Source organism: Triticum dicoccoides, chromosome 2B (assembly GCF_002162155.2).
Source record: "Triticum dicoccoides isolate Atlit2015 ecotype Zavitan chromosome 2B, WEW_v2.0, whole genome shotgun sequence".
NCBI classification, from domain to species: domain Eukaryota; kingdom Viridiplantae; phylum Streptophyta; class Magnoliopsida; order Poales; family Poaceae; genus Triticum; species Triticum dicoccoides.
The window spans coordinates 794,558,273-794,573,587 of NC_041383.1; positions in this window are offsets into that span (position 1 = coordinate 794,558,273).

The following is a 15,315-nucleotide window of genomic DNA, read 5'->3' on the forward strand; positions in this document are numbered from 1 at the left end:
TGCTCTGTTTTGTGATCAACTCATTTCTTCATTAGCAATGCAAGCTTGCTGTCAAGTTAACATTGTTTTTCTTTCATATGCAGCTGGACGATGCGTGTTGCAGGATCACAGATAGTGCAGGCATTGGTGGTAATCTGCTTCTACTTTCTGTATGGAGCTGAGAGCGTCTGCCTGTTGGACGCCGCGGTTTTAATCCTTGGTATGAAGATGTACATGACGAATTACGGTGCCCCACTTGGGCTTACAAGTGGGATATGGTTTCCGAGATGACGAACAATGTCAATCTCATGTACCAAAAGTACATTGCCGAGTTGGACACGATTACGCCTGAGCAGGTAAGGAGGTCATTACTTCAGTCCTTTCTCATGCCTGCTTGAAAAATAGTCATCAATTTTGCATTGTTGCCCTATTCATAGGTGGTATGGAGATCAACTTCATTGTCATCCTACTCGTACTCATCATTCTCCTCTTCAAAAGCTTCATTTTGGTTGTTTGGAGTCGGGCTCAATGTTGGCCAATCTTATTGCGTGAAATGAGGTTCACTCATTTGATCTTGGTTCATGGGTGGGGGAGTGCTAACAACCAATGAGGAGGGGTTCTGGTTCAAGTCCAAATTCAAAGTAGACTCAACCGTCTTGGAGGCAAATAACTCAAGAGCCTTGTCTAGAGATTCGGCAACCGTCTCCTTGTATGCAACCCAATGTTGCTCGGAGTTCACACGCATTGTCTTTCAATGGATGTGCATTCCAAAACCAACATTATGCCTTTCCTCGAACTCAACAACATCACTTGGATCCATCCAATTCAAATCATTCCTCACTTGTTCCAAGAGCTTATAACGTCACTTGGGTCCATCCAGCGTCACACACATTGGTAGTAGCACTAAAAAATAAAAAAAAATTAAACAAGAAAAACAACTTACACAGAATTGCATTTTTTATTATATGCCAGAATAAATATATAATTTTTTGTTCGTATTTTCTTTAAGAAGAAATAACATTTATAACATAACTGACGCACAACTTTGCACAGAAATTGTATTTTGTCATAATATACAAAAATAATCATATAATTACAAAATTTTGGCACATATTATATAGTATTTGTATGTATATAATTACACCCAGACGGAAACTCAAAAAACAAAATATAACCGATAAAGGCAAGAGAGAAAAAGACGTGGTTGGGTCTGCTTTGCATGAACACACTACATGGAATTTTCCTAAAGGAAGGTGCTCCTAAATTGTCAAGACCCCGACTCAATGCCACATCGATCTAGCATGTAACACCTTATATCACTTTGCGGCCTCACGCACGGTATCCCCACGGGTGTCGCCTTACCTTTGCCCGGGACCGTTTGCGCATTTTGGCACACGTATATGATGGTGTCGCTAGCATCCATATGATAAAGAGCCTGGGCTGACATGGCTAGTCGTAAACCCAAAGTGGCACTAACTTACAGGGACAGGCATCCATGACCCAGCATCGAACGTGTCGGTCATCAGCGAGTGAATCCAGGCTGTAGCACTGGGCTAACAGGACTCCGGTGAACCGGGCTGTAGCGGGCTAGCAGGACTCCGGTATTCATCGCGTGACATTTCCCCAAAAGGACAGACACAGGATCGAAGAAGGACACATGCCGGCCAGCCTAGGTGTTCCGGAGCAGTAGCAAGCTACCAGGGCTCAGTGGAAGCACTAGGAGGCATTTCCCGGTAAGAGAGACTACTAAGGATAAACAACTAGATAGTCAGATCCCACACATAGCAATACACATTACACGTACGCATAACATGCAAGTATGTGTTGTACAACATGGCATCACAGCATAACTCAACAACTCAAATAGATAAAGGCTCAGAAGAGCCATCATAGCATTATTACAAACAGGGGTCACAAGACCCAACAGTCAGAGCAGTCAAGCAACAAACGGAAGCATTACATGTCTGAGTACAGACATCTATAAATGAAAAAGGCTGAAAGCATGACTATCTACAACATCCGATCAAGATCGTAGCTGAGGTACTAGCTACTAGTCGAAGTCCATGAGAACACTAGTAAGACCGAAGTCTCCACTGCAAAAACATAAATAAAGCAACATGAGTACAAAGGTACTCAGCAAGACTTACATCAGATCCTATCATACATGCATTTGCATCAAGAGGGTAATGTGGGGTTTAGTTGCAGCAAGCCAGCTTTGACTCTGTGGCTATCCTGTTCTACGACTACCAGAAACTCTTGAGGTGATATGGCGCACACGAGTCCACTAATCACCACACAATACACTACTATGGATTCATTCCCGTCTCCCTACGAGAAGGCCATCCATAGCACTCACACTTGTCTTGAGCATTTTAGGGTATCCACTTCAAGTTGTCTATGTACCATGTAAGCATCCAAGAAGTCCATAACCGCGGACCCGGCTATTCGAATAGATCATGTTAACCCTGCAGGGGTGTACTTCTTCACACACGCTCTCGCCACTTACCGCCATGTACACGTCATGTATCTCGGCAACCTTCAAGCGGAAGCCTGGCGAGGGTGTCGGCCACGACCTGACTAATCACACAAGACTCTAATCCAGGTTTATCACCTATTCGGGTTCCATCCGCAAGGAGATCCGGCCGGGGTTTCACTCACGGCCCCAAACGATGTGTACAGGGTTCCCAAGCCCACCTCGCCGGATGGATCTACGCTTGGTACACCGTGCCACTTGTGCCTAGTCTGTCCCAAGCCCACCTGGCCGGGTGCCACTTGGTAGACTACTAACACTGCCTACAAACACCAGAAACTAGTTGCGACTCCTGGACAGAGATCAAGTTGGTTAATAAGTCGAGAGGGCTTGGAGCGCCCGGAGCCCAATGTGTGGTAGTATCGAGTCATTGGACAACATACATAGAACTCAGTGCTTAAGGACGGATCCAGTGAGACAACCCACCATGTACTCCTACATGGCCTCTCACCGCTACCTTTACCAAATCGTGTTCACACACTTAACTCTCAGCACCAGAACATATCGTAACACTCCAATTCATTCCCAATGAATCAGACCTGACACAACTCTAAGCAATAGCAGGCATAGCATGGTAGGAACACATCAGTGGCTTCAATCAACTCCTACACATGCTAGTGGGTTTCAACTATTTACTATGGCAATGACAGGTCATGCAGAGGAATGGGTTCAACTACCGCAGCACAAAGTAGCAGATGAATCGCTGTTGTCCTAATGCAATAACTGAGAGCAGGAGCGAGAGAGTAGGATTGTATCGGAGTGAACAAGGGGGTTTGCTTGCCTGGTAAATCAACAAGGGAGGCACTGCTTCACAGACAGGTACTCTAGAACGTCTCCGGAGCAGGACCTATCGAGAAGGAACGGTGCCGACAATCAATACACAATCATATGCAACAATATGATGCATGAACATGGCATGTAGACGTGATGCTGTTTGAGCTAATGCAACTAGTATTCAATTTGAATGAAGTCCATTTGAACAAAAGGTTCAAATGCAACTCCAAAATAAGTCTCTTAATATGCCATAATGTGTTTTCTCATATTCAGCATGTATAAGTTGGTTTGTCATGCATGAAACTAGTACAGATGGAAAGATTGCATTTTTCTGATAATTTTTCATATATAAATTATTTTAATCTGAGCTACGGTTGAATTGTTATGAATTTTTGAAGTTTAAAACAATTTCTGGAATTTTCTGATTAAATTTAAATCCAGAAATCATATATTGCGCCAGCATGACGTCAGCACGACGTCAGCGGTCAACGGCGGCTGGCTGGGGTCAAACCTGACATGTGGGGTCCACACGTCAGTGACAAGGGGGTTTAGCAGAGGTTAGTTTAATCCTAATTAAGAGTTAGTGGCGCTGGGGCCCACTGTCAGTGTCAGGGGGGTTAATTAACAGTGATTAGCACTAAGCTAACCACCTGCCGACGGGGCCCACTCGTCAGGCCGGCGAGGTCATCGGCGGCGACCTCTGGACGCGGCGGCGTCCGCGAAATAGGCCACGGGGGCGGCGTCGGAGAGCACCGGGGCGTAGCCCGGGCTCTCGCGCATCTGGTGGGGCAGGTGGAAGGAGCGGGGGAGGCCGGAGCTCGCCGGAGCAAAGCTCGCGGCGGCGGCCGGAGCTCGGCTTCAAGCGGGAACGGGCTGCGGGGCACGGGGAGGCCACCTGAGGGGCTCGGCGGCACCCTCGTGGCACCGGGAGTGTGATGGGATGCTCGGTTTGGGCGGAGGCGGGCCGAGACGGCGACGGCGACATGGACGGCGGTGAGAAGCTTCGGCCGTGGTGGGGAACGGCGCTACGGCGCGGAAACGAGGGAGAGAAGAGAGGGGAACGGTGGCGGAGCTCACCGCGGATCCAACGGCGTCGTCGGCGAGCTCGGGGAAGGCTTGGGGCAGCCGGAGCGACGACGGCGATCTCGTCGGCCGGAGCTTGAAGACGACGGCGATTGCGATGGAGCGGAGCTCGCCTGGGTTGCTTGCTCGGTGAGGTGGGAGAGGGGGTCGCGGCGGAGCTCGGGGACTCTACGGAGGGCGAGGGGACGGCGGGGAGCGCGTCGGTTGGGAGCTGCGGCGGCGGCAGTGCTTCGGGTGAGAGAGAGAGAGAGAGAGCAGGGGGAGAGAAGGAGGGCGAGGGAGAGTGCGAGAGAGGTCGGGTGGCTGCGTGGCGTCGTCCGGCCGTTCCAGGGCGACGAGGAGGGCGCCAGGCAAGCAGGGAGGGAGGTGGCGTGGCGCGGTGACGCGCGCGCGCGCCGGGCACGCTCCCCTCCCTCTGTCGAGGACGAAGACGACACAGGAGGAGGCGGCCTGGGCCGCCTGCTGGCTGGGCCGGCCTGCTGCTGCTGGGCCAGAGGCGCCAGGCAGAAGCCCAGGTAAGGTTTTCCTGTTTTATTTCTTTTTCTAAATTTTCTGACATTTGTTTTGATTTAATAAAATACTAAATCAATTTATTACCTTATGCCAATTTTTGCAGGAGCTAGATATATTATTCCAGAGCTCCTTTATAAATGGCATAATTTTTGGACCATATTTCATATATATAACAATATATATCCAAAGCAAATAATTATCGGATTAATCCAAATGGCCAAAATTAAATATCCATGAGCTCCTAAAAATATTGGTTTGATTTTTATCTCTGTCCAATATTTTCAGAGGGCAACATGAGCATTTTCTTGGACCCTTTTGGAGAAATTTTTATTTGGGTCATTTTCAAAAATGATTCTGAGGGTTCCACCAATCCTCATTTCAAATTTAAATGAAATTTAAATATGATGCACAAATGACTAGCTAGCCTAGGTCATACCAGACTAGGGATGTGACAACTCGCCCCCACTTGAAAGAATCTCGTCCCGAGATTCAGGGGTCGACGGAAAGAAAGCGGGGTACTCCAATCGAAGACGATCTTCTCGCTCCCAAGTAGCCTCTCTCTCGGAATGATGAGACCACTGAACTTTGAGAAACTTGATGTTCTGACGTCGAGTGACACGCTCTGCTTGATCAAGAATGCGAACCGGGTACTCTCGGTAGGTGAGGTTATCTTGGAGATCAAGTGTTTCGTGGTCCACTCCGCGGATGGGATCCGAGAAGCAACGCCGGAGTTGAGAGACGTGGAAGACATCATGAACTCGAGAAAGATATGGGGGTAGTTCCAATTGGTAGGCAACCTCTCCTCGCTTAGCGAGAATACGAAAAGGACCAATGTAACGAGGAGCCAACTTGCCCTTGATACCGAAACGATGGGTACCCTTCAAAGGAGTAACCCGAAGGTAAGCTTGGTCGCCAATTTCATAAGTCATATCCTTATGATGACGATCGTACTGGCTTTTCTGACGAGACTGGGCTGTTTTCAAATTCTCACGAATGATGCGAACTTGCTCTTCTGCCTCCTGGATCATATCCGGTCCGAAGAATTGTCTTTCACCGGTTTCTGACCAGTTCAAAGGTGTTCGACATCTTCGTCCATAGAGAACCTCAAAAGGAGCTTTCTTGAGGCTGGATTGATAGCTATTGTTGTAAGCAAACTCGGCAAAAGGAAGACATTTCTCCCAATCCATACCGAATGAGATAACGCAAGCTCTAAGCATGTCTTCGAGAATTTGGTTGACCCGTTCCACCTGACCACTTGATTGAGGGTGGAAAGCGGTACTGAAAGAAAGATGGGTTCCCATGGCAGTTTGGAAACTCTCCCAAAAATGAGAAGTGAAAAGACTGCCACGGTCTGAATTGATCTCTAGTGGAACACCATGAAGTGACACTATTCGAGAAATATATAAGTCAGCGAGCTGACTAGCAGTGATACTTTCTCGAACAGGAAGGAAGTGAGCCACTTTGGAAAGACGATCAACGACTACGAAGATAGCGTTATTCCCTTTCTTGGTCCTGGGAAAGCCGGTGATGAAGTCCATACCAACTTTATCCCATTTCCACTCAGGAATAGCTAAAGGCTGAAGGGTGCCAGCAGGTCTTTGATGCTCTGCCTTAACGCGACGACAAACGTCACATTTAGCAATGAACTCAGCGATTTCTCTCTTCATCCTAGTCCACCAGAACCTCTGGCGTAGGTCCTGATACATCTTAGTACTACCGGGATGAATCGTGAGAGGAGATTCATGCGCCTCCTTAAGAATCAGTTGTCGAAGATGTTGATTCTTGGGAACCACCAAGCAATTCTCAAGAAAACAACACCACGATCATCCATAGTGAAACATCCACCAACTCCCTTCTTAATGTTTCTCTTGATCCGGGAAATTCCTGTGTCTTGCTTTTGAGCTGCGATAATCTGATCCTTAAGATCAGGTTTCGCCACCAGGGTAGAAAGGAATCTATGAGGAGCAATGTGAAGATTAAGCTTACAGAATTCCTCATGAAGAAGTGGTTGGCCTTGCTGCAACATGAGATTGTTGCAATAGGATTTACGGCTTAGAGCATCAGCCATGACATTGGCTTTGCCTGGGGTGTAGGTAATCCCTAAATCATAATCTGTGATCAACTCCAGCCAACGTCTTTGCCTAAGGTTCAGATCCGGTTGGGTGAAGATATACTTGAGACTCTGGTGATCAGTGTAGATCTCGCAACGTTTACCAAGGAGGTAATGTCGCCAGGTCTTGAGTGCATAGACTACGGCTGCAAGCTCTAGATCATGTGTAGGATAATTCTCCTCATGTGGATGCAACTGTCGAGATGCATAGGCAATCACATGACGATCCTGCATAAGAATGCAACCTAGTCCCTGTCGTGAGGCATCGCAGTAGATAATAAAGTCTTTAGTGAAATTCGGTGGCACAAGTATGGGAGCAGAGGTCAGGCGTCTTTTCAGTTCCTGAAAACTATGTTCACACTGTGGGGACCACTCAAACTTTTTATCTTTCTTGAGAAGTTCCGTGAGGGGTTTGGCTACTTTGGAGAAATTTTCAACAAAGCGGCGACAATAGCTGGCTAGACCAAGGAAACTCCTAACTTGTTTAACGGTCTCAGGTGGAGTCCAATCGAGAACAGCCTGAACTCTCTCGGGATTGACAGCAATGCCCTTACCAGAGATTACGTGGCCTAGGTAGGTCACTTCTGGCAACCAGAATTCACACTTGGAGAACTTGGCATAAAGGCGGTGCTCTCTGAGTTTTTCTAACACAAGTCTAAGATGTTCGGCATGCTCTTCCTCGTTCTTCGAGTAGATAAGAATATCATCGAGGTAAACCACGACGAACTTATCTAAGTACTCCATGAAGATCGAGTTCATCAAGCGGGAGAATGTGGCTGGGGCGTTGGTTAGGCCAAAGGACATGACGGTGTACTCGTACTGACCATAACGAGTAACAAAGGCTGTCTTGGGAATGTCCCCGTTCCTGATCTTAATTTGGTGGTATCCTAACCTCAAATCCATCTTGGAGAAGACTGAGGATCCAGCGAGCTGATCATACAGATCGTTGATCCTGGGGAGCGGATACTTGTTCTTTATCGTAACCAAATTAACGGGGCGATAATCTACAACCATTCGATCCGTACCATCCTTCTTCTTGACGAAGAGGACGGGGCAAGCCCAAGGAGAAGAGCTAGGACGGATGAAACCCTTTTGCAAGGACTCATCAAGTTGTTTCTTAAGCTCGGCTAGTTCTAAGGGTGCCATCTTGTAGGGTCTCCTAGAGATTGGAGCAGTTCCCGGGATAAGATCTATGACGAACTCTACATCTCTGTCAGGCGGAACACCTGGCAGTTCCTCTGGAAAGACATCCGGAAAGTCACGGACTACCGGGATATCTTCAAGGGCTGGAAGAGGGCTGGCATTAAGGGAATAGAGCTGACGCTTTGCAACTCTAGTGGAGACAGTGACTATCTTGCCAGATGGGTGTGTGAGCTGAACAGACCTGGTGAAACAATCAATCTTGGCATAATGAGCTGTCATCCAGTCCATACCCAAGATGATGTTAATATCCGAAGACTTGAGAGATATCAAAGAAGCAAGGAATACAAGTCTGTCAACAAGGATTTCATTGCCATAACTTATCCTAGAAGTTTGCCATTTGGATCCAGGAGTTTGAATAAGTAGTGGGGAGGGCATATCACAAAATGACATGTCGTGCAAGCGGGCATAGCTTTCAGAAATGAAGGAATGAGACGCTCCAGTATCGAACAAAACCGATGCCGGATGACAGTTGACAAGGAGTGTACCAAGAACGACATCTGGATCATCATGAGCGGCTTTAGCTGAGACGTGATGCACACGTCCATGTTCAGTGGGAGCTGACTTGGCACTGATCATCTTGCGTGATGGCTTACCATGGCCAATAGACTTCTCGGGCTGGGGTGGAGCAACTCTGGTCTGAGTGCAAATACGGGCAATGTGGCCTGGCTCTCCGCATTTGTAAGAAATCTTGGAGGTAGGATGTGGACCTGTATTAGAAGGCGGTCCACCAATAGGCCTGGGTGGAGCATACTGCTGAACTTGATGAGGTGCCACATAAGATGGCCTCGGTACATATTTGGGTGGAAGAGCGGAGTTTGGAACCCAAATCCGGCGCTTCTGAGAGTTAGAACCGGAGGAAGATCCCAAAGCACGAGTGTGCTTACGAGACTCCTCGTAAGTGAGTTGAGCTGTCTCTGCATTAATGGCCTTGTTCACAAGGGCTTGGAATGTATCACAATGATGCAGGTGGAGATCACGACGCAACTTGGGGTTGAGACCCTTCCGGAACCTAGCCTGCTTCTTGGCGTCCGTGGACACCTCTTCTGTGGCATAACGGGCGAGGTTCTCAAACTCTCTACTATAGGCATCAACAGCCATCTTACCCTGGGTGAAACTACAGAACTCTTCTCTCTTGCGATCAATGAGGGCTTCAGGAATGTGATGCTCGCGAAAAGCCTCAACGAAATCCCTCCAGGTGGAAGTCTGGCCAGCTGGAAGCATAGCCTCATAGTTCCGCCACCAAAGACTAGCAGGACCTTCCAGGTGGTGTGCAGCATAGGTGACCTTGTCACTTTCGGCTACACTCGCGGAATGCAGCTTATGAGTGATGCTACGGAGCCAGTCATCTGCATCGAGTGGCTCGATGGAATGATGAAAGGTAGGTGGGTGCAAGCGAATGAAGTCATGAATGGTCACAGACTTATTGGACTGATGTGCGGTGTTCTCCTCGATACGTGCCAACAAGCGGTTGGACTCACGCTTGTTCCTCTCCGTCTCTAGCATGAACTCTGTCAACGAAGGTTGGTCGGGAGGATCCTCATCCCTACCATCTCCGTGGTTCTGGCCATGAGCAACGGAACTTCGCTTAGCTGATGACATCCTGAGAAACGAACCAAGGACGGAATCAGCATCAACTATGGACTGTAGAATGTAGGACAAGGAATTAGTATCTCTCGAACTCCTATGGAAATTTCGGCAGCATAACGGCAGTAAACTGCTCAGAATGAGACATCCTACTAAAAATGGGGTGGTAACATACGCATCAACATTACTCAAGGTTCTGAGATCATACTAAACAGACTACACCGGAAATACTCAAAACTAGGGTATGACTCTGATCAACCAATCCTATGGGACTACGGAGCAGTAACACGTGATCCTAATAGACGGAAGAGAAAACCTAGTTCCTTAACCCCATGGAAAGATAGGACGACTCAGATCAGAAGGCCATGAGGTAAAGGAGTAAAAAGAGCCTTACGTTCCAACCCACAATCAATTCCCTTACATAACTAAAGCATTTCTAGACTCAACTTCGACCGGTTTGGCTTGGTAATCCTACAGGCAGTCAGGCTCTGATACCAGCGCTGTCAGGACCCCGACTCAATGCCACATCAATCTAGCATGTAACACCTTATATCACTTTGCGGCCTCACGCACGGTATCCCCATGGGTATCGCCTTACCTTTGCCCGGGACCGTTTGCGCATTTTGGCACACGTATATGATGGTGTCGCTAGCATCCATATGATAAAGAGTCCGGGCTGACATGGCTAGTCGTAAACCCAAAGTGGCACTAACTTACAGGGACAGGCATCCATGACCCAGCATCGAACGTGTCGGTCATCAGCGAGTGAATCCAGGCTGTAGCACTGGGCTAACAGGACTCCGGTGAACCGGGCTGTAGCGGGCTAGCAGGACTCCGGTATTCATCGCGTGACATTTCCCCGAAAGGACAGACACAGGATCGAAGAAGGACACATGCCGGCCAGCCTAGGTGTTCCGGAGCAGTAGCAAGCTACCAGGGCTCAGTGGAAGCACTAGGAGGCATTTCCCGGTAAGAGAGACTACTAAGGATAAACAACTAGATAGTCAGATCCCACACATAGCAATACACATTACACGTACACATAACATGCAAGTATGTGTTGTACAACATGGCATCACAACATAACTCAACAACTCAAATAGATAAAGGCTCAGAAGAGCCATCATAGCATTATTACAAATAGGGGTCACAAGACCCAACAGTCAGAGCAGTTAAGCAACAAACGGAAGCATTACATGTCTGAGTACAGACATCTATAAATGAAAAAGGCTGAAAGCATGACTATCTACAACATCCGATCAAGATCGTAGCTGAGGTACTAGCTACTAGTCGAAGTCCATGAGAACACTAGTAAGACCGAAGTCTCCACTGCAAAAACATAAATAAAGCAACATGAGTACAAAGGTACTCAGCAAGACTTACATCAGATCCTATCATACATGCATTTGCATCAAGAGGGTAATGTGGGGTTTAGTTGCAGCAAGCCAGCTTTGACTCTGTGGCTATCCTGTTCTACGACTACCAGAAACTCTTGAGGTGATATGGCGCACACGAGTCCACTAATCACCACACAATACACTACTATGGATTCATTCCCGTCTCCCTACGAGAAGGCCATCCATAGCACTCACACTTGTCTTGAGCATTTTAGGGTATCCACTTCAAGTTGTCTATGTACCATGTAAGCATCCAAGAAGTCCATAACCGCGGACCCGGCTATTCGAATAGATCATGTTAACCCTGCAGGGGTGTACTTCTTCACACACGCTCTCGCCACTTACCGCCATGTACACGTCATGTATCTCGGCAACCTTCAAGCGGAAGCCTGGCGAGGGTGTCGGCCACGACCTGACTAATCACACAAGACTCTAATCCAGGTTTATCACCTATTCGGGTTCCATCCGCAAGGAGATCTGGCCGGGGTTTCACTCACGGCCCCAAACGATGTGTACAGGGTTCCCAAGCCCACCTCGCCGGATGGATCTACGCTTGGTACACCGTGCCACTTGTGCCTAGTCTGTCCCAAGCCCACCTGGCCGGGTGCCACTTGGTAGACTACTAACACTGCCTACAAACACCAGAAACTAGTTGCGACTCCTGGACAGAGATCAAGTTGGTTAATAAGTCGAGAGGGCTTGGAGCGCCCGGAGCCCAATGTGTGGTAGTATCGAGTCATTGGACAACATACATAGAACTCAGTGCTTAAGGACGGATCCAGTGAGACAACCCACCATGTACTCCTACATGGCCTCTCACCGCTACCTTTACCAAATCGTGTTCACACACTTAACTCTCAGCACCAGAACATATCGTAACACTCCAATTCATTCCCAATGAATCAGACCTGACACAACTCTAAGCAATAGCAGGCATAGCATGGTAGGAACACATCAGTGGCTTCAATCAACTCCTACACATGCTAGTGGGTTTCAACTATTTACTGTGGCAATGACAGGTCATGCAGAGGAATGGGTTCAACTACCGCAGCACAAAGTAGCAGATGAATCGCTGTTGTCCTAATGCAATAACTGAGAGCAAGAGCGAGAGAGTAGGATTGTATCGGAGTGAACAAGGGGGTTTGCTTGCCTGGTAAATCAACAAGGGAGGCACTGCTTCACAGACAGGTACTCTGGAACGTCTCCGGAGCAGGACCTATCGAGAAGGAACGGTGCCGACAATCAATACACAATCATATGCAACAATATGATGCATGAACATGGCATGTAGACGTGATGCTGTTTGAGCTAATGCAACTAGTATTCAATTTGAATGAAGTCCATTTGAACAAAAGGTTCAAATGCAACTCCAAAATAAGTCTCTTAATATGCCATAATGTGTTTTCTCATATTCAGCATGTATAAGTTGGTTGGTCATGCATGAAACTAGTACAGATGGAAAGATTGCATTTTTCTGATAATTTTTCATATATAAATTATTTTAATCTGAGCTACGGTTGAATTGTTATGAATTTTTGAAGTTTAAAACAATTTCTGGAATTTTTTGATTAAATTTAAATCCAGAAATCATATATTGCGCCAGCATGACGTCAGCACGACGTCAGCGGTCAACGACGGCTGGCTGGGGTCAAACCTGACGTGTGGGGTCCACACGTCAGTGACAAGGGGGTTTAACAGAGGTTAGTTTAATCCTAATTAAGAGTTAGTGGCGCTGGGGCCCACTGTCAGTGTCAGGGGGGTTAATTAACAGTGATTAGCACTAAGCTAACCACCTGCCGACGGGGCCCACTCGTCAGGCCGGCGAGGTCGTCGGCGGCGACCTCTGGACGCGGCGGCGTCCGCGAAATAGGCCACGGGGGCGGCGTCGGAGAGCACCGGGGCGTAGCCCGGGCTCTCGCGCATCTGGTGGGGCAGGTGGAAGGAGCGGGGGAGGCCGGAGCTCGCCGGAGCAAAGCTCGCGGCGGCGGCCGGAGCTCGGCTTCGAGCGGGAACGGGCTGCGGGGCACGAGGAGGCCACCTGAGGGGCTCGGCGGCACCCTCGTGGCACCGGGAGTGTGATGGGATGCTCGGTTTGGGCGGAGGCGGGCCGAGACGGCGACGGCGACATGGACGGCGGCGAGAAGCTTCGGCCGTGGTGGGGAACGGCGCTACGGCGCGGAAACGAGGGGGAGAAGAGAGGGGAACGGTGGCAGAGCTCACCGCGGATCCAACGGCGTCGTCGGCGAGCTCGGGGAAGGCTTGGGGCAGCCGGAGCGACGACGGCGATCTCGTCGGCCGGAGCTTGAAGACGACGGCGATTGCGATGGAGCGGAGCTCGCCTGGGTTGCTTGCTCGGTGAGGAGGGAGAGGGGGTCGCGGCGGAGCTCGGGGACTCTACGGAGGGCGAGGGGACGGCGGGGAGCGCGTCGGTGGTGAGCTGCGGCGGCGGCAGTGCTTCGGGTGAGAGAGAGAGAGAGAGAGCAGGGGGAGAGAAGGAGGGCGAGGGAGAGTGCGAGAGAGGTCGGGTGGCTGCGTGGCGTCGTCCGGCCGTTCCAGGGCGACGAGGAGGGCGCCAGGCAAGCAGGGAGGGAGGTGGTGTGGCGCGGTGGCGCGCGCGCGCCGGGCACGCTCCCCTCCCTCTGTCGAGGACGAAGACGACAGAGGAGGAGGCGGCCTGGGCCGCCTGCTGGCTGGGCCGGCCTGCTGCTGCTGGGCCAGAGGCGCCAGGCAGAAGCCCAGGTAAGGTTTTCCTGTTTTATTTCTTTTTCTAAATTTTCTGACATTTGTTTTGATTTAATAAAATACTAAATCAATTTATTACCTTATGCCAATTTTTGCAGGAGCTAGATATATTATTCCAGAGCTCCTTTATAAATGGCATAATTTTTGGACCATATTTCATATATATAACAATATATATCCAAAGCAAATAATTATCGGATTAATCCAAATGGCCAAAATTAAATATCCATGAGCTCCTAAAAATATTGGTTTGATTTTTATCTCTGTCCAATATTTTCAGAGGGCAACATGAGCATTTTCTTGGACCCTTTTGGAGAAATTTTTATTTGGGTCATTTTTAAAAATGATTCTGAGGGTTCCACCAATCCTCATTTCAAATTTAAATGAAATTTAAATATGATGCACAAATGACTAGCTAGCCTAGGTCATACCAGACTAGGGATGTGACACTCCTTTTATGTGGAAAAAGAAAGCCAAAATTTTCGGGCTCCCCGTCTTAGGCCCACACTATCATAATTCTATGAATAAATGCTACACACCTACAAAGATTTACTACAAACTACTCCATCCGTTCGAAAATACTTGTCAGAGCATGGTTAATAGTATAGCCAGCTGCTGGCTATAAGCCAGTGCCATGTCATCTACAACCCATCTTATAGCCAACATGTATAATAGTAGATCAAAAGAGTGTACTACTTTTTCATTATGTGGCCCACCTTTCATTCTCACAAAGTGCCTAGGAGCACGTGCTAGAGCTGGCTCTTCACGAAGAGCCCGCTTACCTTCTCTCTCCTCTTCTCTTTCCTCCAACTAAGCAAAAATATACTAGTTTATTCCATATAGCCTGCTGACTCATCTCTATTATACTTGCTCTCAAAGAAATGAATGTATCTAGACATATTTTAATTTTTAATGCATTCATATTTATTCATTTCAACGACAAATATTTCCGGACGGAGGGAGTATCATCGAATGGTCAATAACATTTCAAAGTCAAAACGGCCAGTGAGTCAAAAGAGATTTCAAGTACATATAAAGTGTTGAAATGTCTGCCAGGAGGGGAGAAAAAACAGAGCAAGTCCGGTTTGGGCGTCTAGATGGCACGAGCGAGCGAGTGGAATCCAAGTTGGATTATCCAGCCAACCAACCACTAATCAAACTGCGTGTCAGTCAGCTCCAACTGTCCTATAGCGACTATACATACACACGTTGACTAACTCACGTCTCTCAAAAAATTCAGATATAAGAAACGGCATCATGGCCCCGCTGGAAATTAGCCGCGCCTGTTGACTCCATTTCGGCCGTCGGTTCCCCATCGGGCGTCTCGCGTAGCGCCTCGCTTCCTCTTCTTATGCCGTGGCAGTCTGGCAGAGGCCAAGCCTCGTGTCACTTGCTCTGCT